Here is a 17,959-nt window from a genome sequence, read left to right as displayed (position 1 = left end):
TGCCTTTGGGGGCAATGGATGGCTGGGATAGGAGATAGAGAAATAGTCTATTTTTCACTGACGATTCTGTCATATTTTGAATTTTAAAGCATGTACAAAAATAAATAAAAATTTTAAAGTCATAGATATGAACAATGCTATGGTTTCAGTGATGTCCTCTGAAAAGTAAAATCAGAAAGGTTTGCTAAAGAGAAATTAAACTCTTCTGGTCAAACTCTGAGTGAAGCAATGGCGTCACCCCTGTGATCACATAGTTCCCACTGCATTGCTCTGATCTTTGAATGTCTTGGTTGTAGGGTGTACCTACATTTGATACATATCACTCTCACTTTCTACTGAATATTTAATCCAAACCATCCATCAAGAGAGGAATTTACCTTACTAATTTAAAGATATATATTTTTTAAATTAAACTGTTTGTAAGATTCTGATCTATTTGAGGGTTTTAGGGTGTATCTACATTTGATACATATCACTCTCACTTTCTACTGAATATTTAATCCAAACCATCCATCAAGGGAGGAGTTTACCTTATTGATTTAAAGATATATTTTTTAAAATTAAACTGTAAGATTCTGTTTGAGGGATATTCAAAGACCTGAAATGGCTTTCAAGCTTTCTTTAATGAATTGATGTTCCATAGCAATCCTCCTGGAGAAGGCAATGGCACCCCACTCCAGTACTCTTGCCTGGGAAATCCCATGGACGGAGGAGCCTGGTGGGCTGCAGTCCATGGGGTTGCTAAGAGTTGGACACATCTGAGTGACTTCATTTTTCACTTTCATGCATTGGAGAAGGCAATGGCAACCCACTCCAGTGTTCTTGCCTGGAGAATCCCAGGGAAGGGGGAGCCTCGTGGGCTGCCATCTATGGGGTCGCACAGAGTCGGACACGACTGAAGTGACTTAGCAGCTTAGCAGCAATCCTCCTAACTTCAATAAGATGATAGTCTACTACAACTGTAACTATATTTGTTTCCTCTGTAGTTTTGAATTTGGGAGTTAATAACCATAGGAAACATCTGTCATGTATAACATTTAAACATAACACTTTTATTGAAAATCAGTTTAATGAGCATACACGCTGTGATTAGATAAATTCAACAATTCCTATGAACGCACACCACTCTTCACAGAAAATTACCCTATGACGATTGGAGCAAAAGAGAAAAAGTGCCTTCTGTTAATTAAAACATATAACAAGTTAAAACTTATAGCACAGAAGATGAATCACCACAGTTACTGCCTTTATCGTCATTGCTAGAGAATTCATTAATGGAATTAAAGAAACAGTAATTAATTTCTTTGTATAAACTTCCATTCTGTTAAATTCATCGTCATTACCTCCACGAGGAAGAGGTGAAGATCTGTTGTTTTCACACTGATTATTGGAAGTCATTTGTGAGAAGACTTTTCTGGAGCAGTTATGTAGTAGAAGGTGCAGAAGACAGAATAATCTACTCTGCTGCCCAGACTCGTTCCACTTCTAATAATACAACTCTGGGGAGACTTTTTTTTAGCAAAGCAAAAATGTTTAAAGCAAAAATGTGATAACTAAATTAAGGACTATTTCTTGATTAGTTTCTGAAGGCCAGTCTCAGATGACTCTGGAGAACAATTTTCTGCACAGCTTTTTGAGTAACTCTAGTATTTTCCATCCTTTGTGAGGGGACAGGCAGGTGGGTACCACTGCAGGAACTAAGCAAAGTGGGCAGAAGACAGGGTGAGAAGAGGGAGCATTTCCTTGAATGTCCTCTGGTGTTGACACCTTTGTCCAGTCAGCTCCTTAGGTGTGGATTTATCCTTTCACCTTGGCAGATGGCAGGAGGTTCAGATGCGAGACCCTCCTGGAGGATGCTGGATCATCCAGCTGCAGAATTATGCCATTTCCCCAGCAGTCCCTCTCCTGAAAGCCTTGCTCAGTTGAAGTGCCTCCTAGTGGTACCTTGAGGTTTTTGCATGAGTTGTTCAATAGTCAAGCCATGTCATGACTTTGAGACACCATAAAAGGCAGCACGTTAGGCTTCCCTGCTCTTTCCTATCTCCTGGAATTTGCTCAAACTCACGTCCGTTGCATCTGTGATGCCAACCAACTGATGCATCCTCTGTCACCCCCTTCTTCTCTTGCCCTCAATCTTACCCAGAATCGGGGTCTTTTTCAACAAGTCGACTCTTCATATCAGGTGGACAAAGTATTGGAGCTTCAGCTTTAGCCTCAGTCCCTCCAGTGAATATTCAGGGTTGATTTTTTTTTTTTTTTTGCAGGAAAAATAAATTTAATTTTGAAGTCTCAGCTTCAGTGATACAGGAAAGAGTGAAAAGGAGATCCACGGAAAGTGGTACAACCAAGCTCGGCAACCAGACTCTTCAAAACCTGGCTTTGCTAATTTTATCAGCTATGCTGCTGCTGCTGCTAAGTCACTTCAGTCATGTCTGACTCTGTGCAACCCCATAGATGACAGCCCACCAGGCTCCCCCGTCCTTGGGATTCTCCAGGCAAGAACACTGGAGTGGGTTGCCATTTCCTTCTCCAGTGCATGAAGGTGAAAAGTGAAAGTGAAGTTTCTCAGTCATGTCCAACTCTTAGCAACCCCATGGACTGCAGCCTACCAGGCTCCTCCATTCATGGGAGTTTCCAGGCAAGAGTACTGGAGTGGGTTGCCATTGCCTTCTCCGTTATCAGCTATGTGATCTTGACAAATGACTTACTCTTTTTTTGCCTCAATTTCTTCTTTCATAAAATGATAATAATAAAGATGCTCACTAATCAATGGCTGGGAGGAACAAAGCAATTAAAACATGTAAAATTCTTAATGCCTTGGCATACAGTAAGTGCTCAAGTAAATGTTTGCTATTATAATGTTAGCATTTATATGGAGAAATTGACCAACTGCCAAAGGCCATGTATAACTGTCTGGCAGCATGAAGAGCTTAGTTAATACAGCCCAAGTGTCAAAATAAACTAGCAATGTGAATGTCACATTTCTATCACTTATGAAAAGCAGAGTAATCAGAAACATCAACTACCAAGGGGGAAAAAGGGAGGGGTGGGAGCAATTGGGAGATTAGAATTGACGCATATACACTACTGATACTATGTATAAAACAGGTAACTAACGAGTATATATTGTATAGCACAGGGAATTCTGCTTAATGTACTGTAGTGACCTGAATGGGAAGGAAGTCCAAAAGGGAGGGGATACATGTATATGTATAGCTGATTCATTTTGCTATACAGTAGATCCTAATACAACACTGTAAACCAACTCTAATAAAAATCAATTAAAAAAAGAAAAGACAACAACAACAAAAACAAAACACCTCATCAGAAGAATCTTATGAGAAAGGATGAAGTTTTTATCATTAGTAGGTAAAAAATAACAAACAGATTTCTCCTTGGACAGGAATTTGTTTTTCTCCCTTTGTAAACAAGTCAGGGTCAAAATCCCCAAAGTTTTCAAATAACGCTAGATGTTTTTCCACTTTGGTTCAAAATCAGTGGCCCAAGTCAAGATAGGGGAGGGGCAATGATCTTAGACAGGACAAGGTCTGGCCTCACTGTCATTGCCCTTATGCATCTAGAAGCCTTGCTGGCCCTCCCTTCACATTCACTCCTGAATCTAAGAATTCTTCTCCCCACTGCTACCCCTCAGCTGACTTATAGTCTCCTCTTGCCAAACTCCTGGTCAACCTCCCATCTTTCCCTCTGCTCTCAGTCTACCATCCACTCTGTACACAGGAGCCAGGAGAGCTCTAAAATGCACATTACATCCTTACTTAAACACTCCCAGTGATTCCCTTAGAGCATTAACCCTAATTCCACTCATGACCTCAGACTCTTTGGGCTATTTTCCTATTTGACTCCACTCCTTCCTTCCTAAGTGTCCAGGCACATTGGTCTTTCTATTTTCAGAATATGCAAAACCTTTTTCAACTCAGAGCTTTTGCTGTTGCTGATCCCTCTGCCAGTTTTTTTTTTTCCCCTGATCTCTGTGTGGGTTTCTCTTTACACATGCTAGCTCAAATGTCACCTCTTCAGAGACAGTGACTCTTGTAAGCCTATTGAAAGCAGCCCTCGTCAGTCTGACCGCTTTATCTCACTTCATTTTTCTTCATAGCACCAACTAACTGATTTTATTTATCTTAGTATTATTCTTAGTACGGATATCTGTTTGCTCTCACTGCAATGTAAACTCCACATGAACAAGAACACCATCTCTTCAACTCCAGCTCCTCGAAGGGTCCTTGGCACAAAACAGACGCTACATAAATATTAGTTGAGTGAATAACAATTGTCAGTGTCCACGATGCTTGGACAACAGCAGGCCTTTGTTCATCCTTCTCCTTGCTATTTCCTTGGCAACTTCTTATCTCCTAATCCTGCCATCTCAGCACTCAAGAAAAGTAGAGTGGCCCATCCTTTCAATCCCTGCCAAATCTAATACAAAATCTTGGTTACTTTTTGGTATTTATACAACTTTTTGAGAAGGGCTGCCATCTTAGATTTAACTGGACCCTGGATAATTATTCTCAGATTGATCTTAGAATCCTTTTCCATACTCTAAGTTCTTCTCAATTTGGTATGACTTGCAATTGGTTCTTTCCAAACCCACATTCATGGCTCTCCTAGCCCAGCCTCTTGCTGGTAGCCTCTGCAACCCAAATGATCTCCTGAGCCTGAGAGAATTTTACACAACCTAGTTAGTTCTTGGCCAATTCACCTCATAAAGTCTACCCAATGACAGAGAACACTGCTATAATTATATTTTTAATAAGGGTGTGGACAGGAACGGAGTTAATTGGCTTTAAAATGGCTGAGACAGGAAAGCAAGGGTTGGCTGACTAAAGATCAACATAGCAACTGGGAAATTTAATACATGGATGGCAGGAAGGCTTAACCTTTATCTTCCAATCTCATGATTATCAAGCCTCTGGCAACTTGATTTCCAAATTGTACATACAAGAAATTTTAGTCATGAGTTTATACAGGGTCACTCTGAAGATGGAGTTAGTTCATACATAGGTAGAAACCTCAATTTTATGCTAGACTGATGGAGTTGCTACCCAATGAAAATATGATTCGGATGGTTCTCTGGGGTCCATGACACCTAGAACAAGGCAGAAGAAGAAACAGAAATAAATCATGAAGATTTGTACTTTCTCTGAGAAGTAAGGTCCATTTTAGTGAAGATCAACTGGAGAATTGTGAATAAATGTGATATGGAGCCTCCACACCCAGAATCTTGATTAATAGGTTTATGGATAGGGCCTGGGCAGCTGTATTTTTTAAAGCTCCTAAGGTGATTTTCATGTACAGTCAGTGTTGAGGACCACTGTTTTAGAGGCTTGCTTTTTCCTATAGTTAAAGATACTAGAAATTGTTTTTTAATAAGTAATGGATTTCAAAACAGAGAAAAAGGAAAGAACCATTTTGGAATGGCACAATACTGACCTGTCCTCATATCCTAAAGAAGCTGTAGTGCTACGACTCTAGCCTTTTTCTATTACCCTTCATAAAGACCTCCCAGCTTCACCACTGGCAATAAACCCAGACATTCTTGAGACATAACAAGAATTCTTTAAACATGCAGCTGTAAAAATTGCTCAGCTTTCTTCTTCTTCTTTTTTTTTAGACGTGTAACAAAAACCATTATCTTTTAAGCGAACAGAAGCTTCAGAGAAGAGAAATCAGAACAGCCTGAAAGCTCTGAGACTAAGGAGTCTTTACTTCCCACAGGTAGGAGTGTGCATAAGCTGTAAGTATGCATGGCCACGCTTTTACTTGAACTCCAAGATGCTAGGCACGGGGCTCCTGGGACCACCCCTGCTGCCTCCGAGCTGCTGACACTTAAAATCACAGTGTTGCCAGTTCGGGCAATCTAGTCACCTTTTACTGATTGATCTGTAACACTAATTCATTCATGCAAGTGGTAACAGGGCTAGGTACAGAATATTGTAACAGCAACAGGAGATGGGGCACCATGTGCTTTAAGAGCCAAATAAATATGAGGAATTCAGTGGCTGAGAATCCTAATTTCATTCTATCACCAGTAAGCCTCAAGGCCCAAGGCCAGTAATTAAACTCCATTTTCTAATTTGTAAAGTTGGAAAGGTGAGGCATGGTTACAGACTGTTATAAAATAGCTACTATGGCACTAATGGTATGAAGCCCTTAGATAATGAAGCCCTCTGCAATGATCACACAAAGCCTGGTGCACACAAAGAGCCATGAGACACCCAGCACCCTATACTTACCCTATACCAGGGTTGACTACAGGGCACCCCCAAAGCACACAGCGTACAGGGATGGGAAGCTGGCTACACTTTTTAGCCACAACATCCAAGTCAACAGAATGATTACAGACAGCAATTGTGAAGAAAGCAACTGAGCAGAAATATCCATGTCCATAAACCTTCTACACAATAAAGACCATGCCCCTTAACTGTCCATTTCTTTCTCTTGAAAACATTACCCTTTTAATTTTATTGCCCATGATGATAAGACAAAGACTCGGTGTGTTTACTCAATGACTTTTAACTCTGACTTCACATTAGAATGTTCTGGGGAATCACAAACAACAAAGAACAACAACAGCACTGGCACCATGGCCCCATTCTTCAATGAAAATTCTAGAACAAGGTGGGGGCATCAGTAATTTTTAAAAGCGCCCCTAGTTGTTCTCCATGTTCTTTTTCATACTGCCAAATACTCCGTGCACATTTCCGTATGCAGGCCAACTGCATATGCATCTTTACTCGGAATGCCTTCCTCTCCAGCTCCCACCCCCACGCCCGTGCCTGTTTCCATTGGTCTACAACTCAGCCTGGGAAAGTGCCGCACTCAATATGTCAACTAATTTGGAAAACTCAGCAGTGGCCACAGGACTGGAAAAGGTCAGTTTTCATTCCAATCCCAAAGAAAGGCAATGCCAAAGAACGTTCAAACTACCACACAGTTGCATTCATCACACATTCTAGCAAAGTAATGCTCAAAATTCTCCAAGCAAGGCTTCAAAAGTACATGAACCGAGAACTTCCAGATGTTCAAGCTGGAATTAGAAAAGGCAGAGGAACCAGGGATCAAATTGTCAACATCCATTGGATAATCAAAAAAGAAAGAGAGCTCCAAAAAAAACATCTACTTCTGCTTCATTGACTATGCTAAAGCTTTTGACTGTGTGGATCACACAAACTGGAAAATTATTTAAGAGATGGGAATACCAGACCAGCTGAACTGCCTCCTGAGAAATCTGTATGCAGGTCAAGAAGCAACAGTTAGAACTGGACATAATAATTTCAAAATTGGCAAAGGAATAGGTCAAGGCTATATATTGTCACCCTGCTTATTTAACTTTTATGCAGAGCACATCATGTTAAATGTTGGGCTGGATGAAGCACAAACTGGAATCAAGATTGCAGGTAGAAATATCAATAACCTAAGATATGAAGATGACATCATTCTTATGGCAGAAAGTTAAGAGGAACTAAAGAGCCTCTTGATGAAAGTGAAAGAGGAGAGTGAAAAAGCTGACTTAAAACTCAACATTCAAAAATGAAGAGCATGGCATCTGGTCCCATCACTTCTTTGCAAATAGATGGGGAAACAATGGAAATAATGAGAGACCTTATTTTCTTGGTTTCTAAAATTGCTGCATATGGTGACTGCAGCCATGAAATTAAAAGACGCTTGCTCCTTGGAAGAAAAGCTATGACCAACCTAGACAGCATATTAAAAAGCAGAGACATTACTTTGCAAACAAAGTTCTGTCTAGTCAAAGCTATGGTTTTCCCAGTAGTCATGTATGGATGTGAGAGTTGGACCATCAAGAAAGCTAAGCACCAAAGAACTGATGCTTTTGAACTGTGGTGTTGGAGAAGACTCTTGAAAATCTCTTGAACTGCAAGGAGATCAAACCAGTCAATCCTAAAGGAAATCAGTCCTGAACATTCATTGGAAGGACTGAAGCTAAAGCTGAAGCTCCAGTACTTTGGCCACTTGATGCAAAGAACTGACTCATTAGAAAAGACCCTGATGCTGGGAAAGATTGAAGGCTAAAGGAGAAGGGGATGACAGAGAACGAGATGGTTGGATGGCAGCACTAAGTCGATGGGCATAAGTTTGAACAAGCTCTGGGAGCTGGTGATGGACAGGGAAGCCTGGCGTGCTGCATGCAGCCCATGGGTTGTAAAGAGTCAAACACGACTGAGGAACTGAAGTAATAGCCTGGCCTTACATCCTTCAGTGGCATCTCTTTTTCTTTTTTAAGATTTTTTAAAAAATGTAGACCAGTTTTAAACTATTGAATTTGTTGCAATACTGCTTCTGTTCTAAGTTTTGGTTTTTTTTTTTTTTTGGTCCCAAGGCATGTGGGATCTTAGTTCCCAGACCAGGGATAGAACTGGTATTCCTTGCATTGGAAGACAAAGTCAACCACTGGACTGCCAGGGAAGTCCCTCAATGCCCATCTCTTACCCTGTATTGTCAATGTACTTTAGGGCTATGGGCATAATGCCCTCTGGAATTCCCAACTCTAACTGTCTGTTTCATGGAACACTTAGAGGATGTCATCTTACACTGCTCTTGGTGTTTTATGTTTGTGCCCATCTTCCCTGGTAGATAATATGCTCCTCTAGAGCAAGGACCTTGTTTAAGATTTTTTTTTTTTTTTAATTTTTCCCATGGACTCTGGCACAGACTTCTTGGCTTAGAAGATGTTGAAGAATAGGTATTACTGTTGAGGTAGATACACTAAAATTCATTCCTGTCAGCTTCTTACTGACATTTCCCTGGAAGATGGAGATTTTGAGTGGAAATGAACAAATGTTATTTGTATATCTCAAAGAGCATCTGGTACAGGCACACCTCATCTTATTGCTTTTCACTTCATTGTATTTTGCAGGTAGTTTGGTTTTTTCTTTCTTTCTTTTTTACAAACTGTGTTGTCAGCTGGTAGTTAGCATTTTTTAACAATAAAGTATTTTTCAAATTAAGATACATACATTGTGTTTTAGATATAATGCTTTGTTGTTGTTTAGTCAATAAGTTGTGCCTGACCCTTTTTGTGACGCTAGGGAATGTAGCGCACCAGGCTCCTCCGTCCATAGGATTTCCCAGGCAAGAATACTGGAGTGGGTAGTCATTTCCTTCTCCAGGGGATCTTCCTGACTCAGGGGTCAAACCTGCATCTCCTGCATTGCAGGGGGATTCTCTACCTCTGAGCCACCAGGGAAGCCCTATGATGCTACTGCATACTTAGTGGACTATAGTGTAGGGTAATTCACTTTTATATGGACTAGAAAACCAAAAACATTTGTGACTCATTTTATTGTAGTATTTGCTTTATTGCAATAGTCCGGAACTGAACCAACAATATTTCTGAGGTCTGTCTGTATATCCTTTTAAAACTACAGAAAAGAAACTCTTCACTGTAGGCGAATGTCTACTACAGTCCGTGGCCAACCATTTTCTAGAATATTTCTCCATTAGCCTGTTAATGTGGCATTGTCTCACCAACACTGACCTTTTCTAGAGGATTTTTGAGGGAAGGAGGGTAAGAGTAACACACAAACCCATAGACAAACTCAAATGCAGGTCTGTGATATTCCAGGCCAGAGACTTCCTCTAACACCACCAGAATCTGAATGTCCTTCCCTTTGGCATATATCAAACCAATTGTATTTGTATTTCATTGACATTGTCAAAAACCACGTTAGCTAGTGGACAACAGAAGCCAAAATGGCCTTCTGTGATGTCCTTGAAACAGCCCTTCTGGAACCTTGGACTGCATCTTATTCAAGTTGTTACAAGCAAAAGGACAGAGAAGGGAAAACATTTATCACCACAATAAGATGATTCATTTCATGATTTTTGCATGCAGGCACAAAACCCTGGCTGTCTCCTAGGCTGATTTTACAAAGTCCCAGAATGTCAAAGACACTGTCCTAGGAAATGATTTTATGGTGAAAGCATACCTGAGTTTAAAATAACCCTTTGGTGATAAGGATGCTTGAAAGCTTGAGGTTTGTCTGGGTGAGGGAATGGGTCCTGGTGATGAAAGTAACCACTGAGTCTATTTCATATAATGGCATGATGTAGTGGGCTTTGAATGATCACCCATTCAGCAGAAAAATGAGGGTGGAGGAGGACACAGAGCGACCCCTTTTTTCTTGTTTACTGCTTCACTGAATAACTGAATTAGGAGACACACCTGAGAAGGAGTCTAAGCCAAGAATACAGGAAAAGTTATTAAGAAGAAGGAGGAACAATTCCCTACTCTATCCCTGTCAACTAATTGGTCTACAGAAGTGCTATTTGAAAGAAATACAATTCAAGTCACATATGTGATTTTAAATTTTCTGCTGAACACATGAAAACAAATTTAAAAAGAAACAGAATTAATTTTAATAATGTACTTCAGCTAAACCACTACGTCTAAAATACTATCATTCTAACATACAGTCAGTATAAAAATTCAAGAGATAGATATGTATTTTTCGGTACTAGGTCTTTGAAATCTGGGGTATACTTTACACTACGGTACACCTCAATTTGCACATTTCTAGTGCTCAGTAGCCACATGGGGCGAGTGCTACCACACTCTGCAGTGCAGGTTTAGACATGCTAACTGGAAATTGGGACATCAGACAGAAATCACTGCCAGCACTGAGCTACCTAATAAACGTTGGATATTTCTTGCTGCTAGCTCTTTCACTATCCCCTAGAAGAGATGATCTCAAAGGCCACATGCTGTGCTAGCAAAAAGGTTTGGATTTTGGTGCGGAACAGACTGTGGGATTCAAATACCAGCTTAATAACCTTGGTTGGTTACCCTCTGCAAGTCTTGGTTTCTTTAACTATCAAATCAAGACAGAAAAGCTAACTCAACAGATTGCTGAGAAGATTAAAAAATAAGATAGGTATAAAGTACACAGAACAAGCTAGACTAGGCATTCAAACAATGATTTCCCCTTTGTAAACCTCAACTTAATACCTTAGGGACCATCTTATTGTATCTGGGGCCATACTGCTTTATGTATTCATTTTCAGAACTTTGCCTTGAGATTTCTTCTGCTAAGGCAATCCTTTCCCCAGATTTTCATGGGGCTGGTTTCTTCTTATTATGCAGATTTAAGTTTAAGGGTGACCTTCTTATGGAGATCTTCTCTGTTGTCTTAAAGTTGCCCCCAAGCCCTGTTACCCTTTAGGCCCCCAGCTTCTCTTTACTTTCTTTCTGATGTGTATGTACAGATATGAGAGTTGGATCATAAAGAAGGCTGCACGCAGAAGAATTGATGCTTTCTAATTGTGGTGCTGGAGAAGATTCTTGAGAGTCCTTTGGACAGCAAGGAGATCAAAGCAGTCAATCCTAAAGGAAATCAGTCTTGAATATTCACTGGAAGGACTGATGCTGAAGCTGAAGCTCCAATACTTAGGCCACCTGATGTGAAAAGCCGACTCATTGAAAAAGACTCTGATGCTGGGAAAGAGTGAGGGCAATAAGAGAAGGAATGACAGAGGATGAGACAGCTGGATGGCATCACTGACTCAATGGACATGAGTTTCAAAAAACTCCGAGAGACAGTGAAGGACAGGGAAGCCTGTGTCCTGGTGTGCTGCAGTCCATGGGGTCACAAAGAGTAGGACACGACTTAGCAAATGACCAACAATAACAAAACATTTATCAATGTCTGAAATGATCTGATATATATCTGTGTTCACCTGCCTCTTATACATCTCTGTGGCATAGAAGCTTCACAAGGGCCAAGGTCTTGTCTGTTATATTCAGAGCTCAGCAAGTATTCATGAAATGAATGAATGTTTAACACAGGGAGGCAAATGGCAAGGTGTCCTGATTCTAAAGGTAACAAAAAATAAGAATTTCAGAGCTCTTTCCGACATAAACAAATTGCTCAGGAAATCAGTGGCCTAGAGCCAGCCTCACCTGCTGTGGGTAACTATTGACTTTATAGCTGGATTTGGGAAAGGATGGGAAAATCACTCTCCATAGGTGATTTCACTGTTGTTGCCTGTTGGTGTGTTCACACGCAAAATGTATGTTCATGCCACTGAAATCACCCAGTGGATTTGGTGATTCCTGCCCTTCAAAAGAACTAGTTTGGATCATCCAATTAGCATGATGCAATTTTCTGACCCCAGGGAGCCTGGCAGCTCGGGTTAGTGGAACAAGAGTGGGTATCAAGATCAGACAGATCTGGGCTTATGTCCTGGTTCGGTTCTACCTTTTACTTGCTGTGGAGACTGGGCAAGTCATGTAAATTTCCTTAATCCTCAGTTTCCTTATCTGTAAAGCTTTATTTGATAATGTGTACCCTGCAGTAAGAAAATTAATTGAAGAGAGAATTCACTGAATTACCATGAGAATTAACAGAAGGAACACAGGGAAGTGCTTAGTATATCTTGAAGGCTCAGTGACTAGTAGGTATCAATACTGTCATCTTCGCATTCAAGAATGTTTGGAATGGATACTTAGTGGGAATCCAATTTCCTTTTAAGATTATGCTATTTCTGTCCCTTACTTCTATGTCATTCAATTTCTTGCAACTGAGGGGCCAGGACTGCAGGGGGTGGGGGGTGGTACTAGCTGAGTTGATTAAATCTATTCCAAGCTGTGAAAGATGGAAATGAAGACGTTTCTCTTTACAGAGACAGTTTGTGTTGTACCTGGAGATGGATGCAGCCATCAGCCCTCTCCAGTTTCTATACTGAGATTCATGCAGCTACAGGCACAGATCTAGCTGTTTTCTGTTCAAGATTATGGGTCAAAAGGGAACTCAGAGAAAGGGTCAAGACTTCATGCTAGTCTGGACACATTTCACTTGTTGGCAACACAGAAAATTCCTTGACAAAGGTGAAGCAATAAGCCCAACATTGTATTCTGAACCCACCATTCATCTTTTAGAATAACTAGATCAGGACTGACTGTACTCATTGTTTTGCTGACATAAGCCCCATAAGACAGTAAACTGCTCTAAAAAAAGTAGGAGACTATTTAACACTGACTTATAAACTCACATTCATATCAGTAATAGCAGTTTATCATAGACTAGGCATTTCAGTTTCCTAATAACCGTGCAAGAAAGCACAAGAGGAAAAGTGAGACTCAGCGAAGTTCAGTGACTTGCCTGAAGCAAGGGAGCCAAGATTTGAAGCCTGGTTTGTTGGGCTTGAAAGCTCCCCGTGTCCTCTGCTACACCTTGCTGGCACTGCCAATGGAAGACCCAGGTCCTCCAAAGCACGGGAACCTAGTGCCTTAAAGGAAAAGTGCAGAGGTGCACAAGGAGACTGTTACTATTCCTACACAGCACTGGGGAGCAAACCGCACTTCGTTTCAAAACCAGACCTCGGGCCCAGTGTCTGACATCCAACCGTGGGACCTGAAGAGCTCTCCTTAAGACAGTGACCCTCTGCAGGTGTTCTCCAATGCTGTCTGTAAGACTGAAAACTCCAGGGCTGAGGATGGTCCCCTTAGGAAAGCCATTGCAAGAGCTTGTGAAGAGGGTTTCCCACAAGGCAGAGACCAGTGAAGCTCCTGGGAAACAGTGTCCCGGGAGCTCACTCATGAAAGCCAGGCTCTCTCCTTTGGCAGGGCTAACTCCAGACCCCCAGAGAAGGCTGCAGATGGCTCCCACAGCCAACCAAGCTGCCACAGAGGTTTGGCTGGATGGTTGATGCAGACCCTAGAGAGGAAGGCAAGGGATGTTCACTAGGGGCTCAGGCAAAGACTTCAGGGCATGTCCACAACCTTCTGGGACTGCTTGAAAAACTTTATGAACATTCCATAAAAATGCTTTCCCCTCTTGGAAGAGGACTCATAGCTCATTCTCAAAAGGACTTAATGAGCACCAATTTTTAAGAATCACTAAAATATACAATTTCATCAGTTTCTTTCTTACATGATTCAGCAGCACTTTTGCTCCATTAGTCTTAAATATATTCATATACAGTAGTAATCTAAATATATATATGTATGTGTATATATATATGTGTGTGTATGTATACACACATATGGACACATTTAGGGCAGAATATATACACACACATATATTCATACATATATATACACACAACATATATATCCTTAAATGTTGCACACACGCATATACACACATGCAAAGTGCAACATGTGCAAAGAAAATCGAGGCCCACAGACCCCAAGGGGCTTGCCCAACTTTGCACAGCAGGGGTGGAATGAGCAGCACTCCACTGACCAAGAAGCATGAGACTCAGGTGGGAAAGCTTAACCAACCAATTTGATGGATGTAAACAAGCGGATCCCTATAGTGTCATAATAATGTTTTGCAATCATTTTCAAGTCCAGTTACCGAAAAGTCTAAATGCTTGTTATTAGGGTAAGGTGGGCTGCTTCCGAAGAACAGGGAGAGGCCATTACAAGGATGTTCTCCACCCAAAGAGCTGCAACTCCAGCCCTGGCTCCGGTAGCGCCCTGGCTACCCCCCACCCTCCCTTACCTGTTTGCCCAACTTCCCCCTCCTCTCCTCTGCTCTCTCGTCCTCTCTCCTCCAGCGGTTCCTGAAGCTGCTTCTCCAGCTGGAATTCCTTCGCTGAGGTCAGGCTGCCTCCCTTCGGCTGAGCTACGGGTGACAGCCAGGAGGCTGCTTACCTGTCACTACCCGCACTGCCTCTGAGGGGGCGGGGAGCCACACCTTTCGGGTCGGCACTGCGATCGCTCAACTTTCCGCCGGATACCCGGAGGCGGCCGCGGCTGATGCTGGGAGAATCCTCAAGCCCGCCGGCCGCACATCACCTGTCTGAGCTCCTTCCCCTCCCCGCTCTTTTTTTCTTTTCAATTTGACTTGAATAATGTATCTTCTGAGAATCCCCCAGTCACGCCGAAACTCATCCTCAAGATGCTTTTTATAAAGACTAATGTGTGCCGTCGTACAAGCGGCGAGGCTGGTGGCGGATACAATCTTTTTAGTTCCTTTGGGAGGGGACCTCCGTGCTGTCAGAGTCCCGGCTCTGCCCTAGGCTGCCCGCTCGGCGGCTCCGGCGGGTTTCTGGCGTCTTCCGGAGCAGCCCAAGCCCAGCCGCCGGTGCGCGTCTGCCTGCACTTGGCCTCGAACCGGCGACTCTGGCGCCGCCCCCGCGCCCTCGGCTTCGCGCGCGGTGGGTACTCACTTTTCCCGGGGAGCGAGGTCTGCCATCTCACTCCGTGAGCACTTCCTGCACGAGGATGTGGACCTCCATCGTGCGTAAAGCTGTTTCAGGAACAGCGGGTAGACTCCAGGAAGAGGGAGAGGAGCGAGTTAGACTTAAAGAGAAAGGGGGCGGGGGCGGGAATGGGGGCGGGGGTTGGAAGCCCAAGACTAGCAGGCTGGTGTCTGGGTGTCCCAACCTGGACTCCAGCAGCCCGGCGGCTCTGGGACAAGAAGCCCAGCAAGTGCACTTGTTCACTCTTTCTTTGCGAGAGGAGGAGTCAAGGTTGCAACATTTGTGTTCCTTGCTCGAGGCGAAACAGTGATTTTCTTAAGCCTGCAAAATGTCCATAGCCGGCCAGCTTCACCAGGTGAAGCAAGAAGCTGGGGAAGCCGGAATGCAGCAAAGAAGTGGAGAAAGAAGAACGGTTTCACCTTTAGATGGATTTTGCACGATAGATGGGGACCACAGATCTTCCGATGAGACTGCATCACAAAACAGATTGGCAAAACAATAATAGTAATAATTTAAAAATAGCTTCATAAATGGAACGACCTCAAAGCTGGTATTTCTCCTGGCAGCCAAGACGTGGAGTGTCTCCGTGTCAGATTTCTTTCCTTATTTTCGAATAACAGCTTGAACAGCAGCTTGACAGCACTGGAGCGAGGCTCCGGGGAAGTGAATCTCACCTTCCCTCAGAAGAAGGAGGGGTAGGACTGAAAGGGGGCAAAAACAGTCAGTGACCCGAGAAAGCAAAGAGAGCAAGAGAGCTGGTTTTGCTTTCTTTTTAGATACCCCAGTGCCTGTCTATTCTCTGCCGCGTGAGTGCAACACAGAAGCATTGGTGGTGCTGAAACAACCCACGCTTTTGTTCTTTTCCACAAATACACAATTCATGTTTTCTATTGTCTTTTCTGTATGGGGGTCTGACTTTTTTTTCTTTTTTTCTGGCAATAACAAAACCATGCATAATCACTACCTTTTCTCTCTGGCAAAAGTACTGAAACAAAAGTAGTAGCTGCCTGAAGGAAATACTTATCCCTCAATTAGTAAGTTGTTAGTGTCTGTTTGCTGCTATTAATTAATATCTTATCTGCTTATTTAATTACCCAGGGGGACACCATGGAGAATATTTTAAACAAAGACAATACATTCTCAACAAAAAATAATTGGAATTCTAGGTGTATTCCCTTTTGAATGATTGACACTCTGGAATTACTGGCAAATGACACTCAGTAGTAGCCACCTGCTGAGTCCCCAGAAGCCACTGAATATTCCAAGATGGTTTGGTGATCTTTTTGGACTGGAAGCCCAGAGGCACCTGTATAGGCGTGACCACCTGATGCTTCCTGTTCAGTAATGTGACCTTGTACAATTAAACCGTAACCATCTGGTTGTCTTTGTTGCTGTTCAGTTGCACAGTCCTGTCCCACTCTTTGCGACCCAGTGGACTACAGTATGCCAGGCTTTCCTGTCCTTCACCGTCCCCCAGAGTTCTCTTAGCTGATGGGAGAAGCTTCTTTCTTGCACACTTACCTTGTTCATGGGGGCGCCATAAAGGTATGCAACCCCTGTTTATTTTCAAAACCTCTGGGTGACATGGGATTGTCAGTGGCAGAATGTTTCTACATGGCCTTTGCAAAGCAAGGCATCACCAGGTTTTTTTTTTTAATGTTGGTGGAAAAAATCTCACCCAAGTAACTCTAGATTGTCAGGTCTTGGAAGGCAGGGCCCTTGTTCTTCCTGTTTGTGGTTCCCAGTTAGCTACAGACAGCTCAGTTCATCAGTGCTCCTGGTTTCCAGATTGACAGATGGGTTGTTGAGTGACTAATCCACATCTCACTGGAAGAGAAGGACGAGGCTTTCCACTCTGTTGTGTAGCACACGGGCACCGTCCACGAACCACCAGCGTTAGCTCTCATGGAATTAATTACTTTGCCCCGGCTCTACTGAGATGATGCAGGAAGTCAACGGTGAATCTCAACCCCATTCCAAACTGTCTCCCTGACCCTTTTCTCTACAGATTCACAAGCCCTACCCCTTTACTTGTGTTCCCTTCTTGCTTGTCTCTGTCTTGTCACTGTTTCAGCGGGTGTGTCCCTCCTTTTTCCTAAGCTTCCCTTCCAACTGAGTCCTAGACTCCAGCCCTACCAGCTGCCTCCAAGATATTATTGTACAGCCAGTACAGAGGAAAGAACCCAGCTTTTTGTCAGCATGGATTTGGATCTTCAGTATTTACTTGGCTTCCCTAAACCTCACTTGCCACATTGCAAATCTGGCACAGTAATATAGGCCTCAAAAAATAAAAATAGTGATTATTAATTATCAGCAAAAGGAGCCATAATGGTGATAACATAAGTAAAATGCCTGACAAATAGCATTCAGTTCCCCCCCTCCACTGCACCCTTCCTCTTCTCCCTACCTTCAACTCACAGTTAATGTTTTCTGCCTTATCAGCTTCTTTCTCAGCCTACAATATCCTCGCATCTTCTGTGACCCTGCTAACCCTTTTGGTGGCTTTATGATTTAATTCACTCCTTTCTTCATCTGTCAAGCTTGCTGAAAGAATGAGCTATAGTTCTCAGTTGTCCCTGACTCAGTAAGCTCTCAACGCCTTCTCTCAGTGGTTCTTAACTCTGGCTGTACCCTGATCATCTGAGGACGGTTTCAAACACACTGTATCTGGGTGTCACTTGCAGAGCTCCTGGTTCAGACGGTTTGGGGGGAGGGCCCCGATTTGTCTGTTTCTATGAAGATGCCCCAGCAGAGTGGACAAAAACTG

At 42.7% G+C, this 17,959-nt stretch overlaps 1 protein-coding gene across 1 annotated transcript in view; it reads right to left on the bottom strand.

Annotated features, from left to right (window-relative positions):
- The window catches only part of PRLR (prolactin receptor), a 193,854-nt gene extending 177,826 nt beyond the window's left edge, over positions 1-16,028 (bottom strand). The window contains exon 1 of the mRNA XM_027519925.1: positions 15,160-16,028. The gene's annotated coding sequence lies outside the window, so the exon portion shown is untranslated. The remainder of the gene's footprint in view (positions 1-15,159) is intronic.
- Positions 16,029-17,959: the final 1,931 nt, after the last annotated feature.

The sequence above is a fragment of the Bos indicus x Bos taurus genome, chromosome 20, assembly GCF_003369695.1.
Source record: "Bos indicus x Bos taurus breed Angus x Brahman F1 hybrid chromosome 20, Bos_hybrid_MaternalHap_v2.0, whole genome shotgun sequence".
Classification (NCBI taxonomy): domain Eukaryota; kingdom Metazoa; phylum Chordata; class Mammalia; order Artiodactyla; family Bovidae; genus Bos; species Bos indicus x Bos taurus.
Note: the sequence above shows the minus strand (reverse complement) of the source record. Positions and strands in the feature narration are given on the sequence as shown.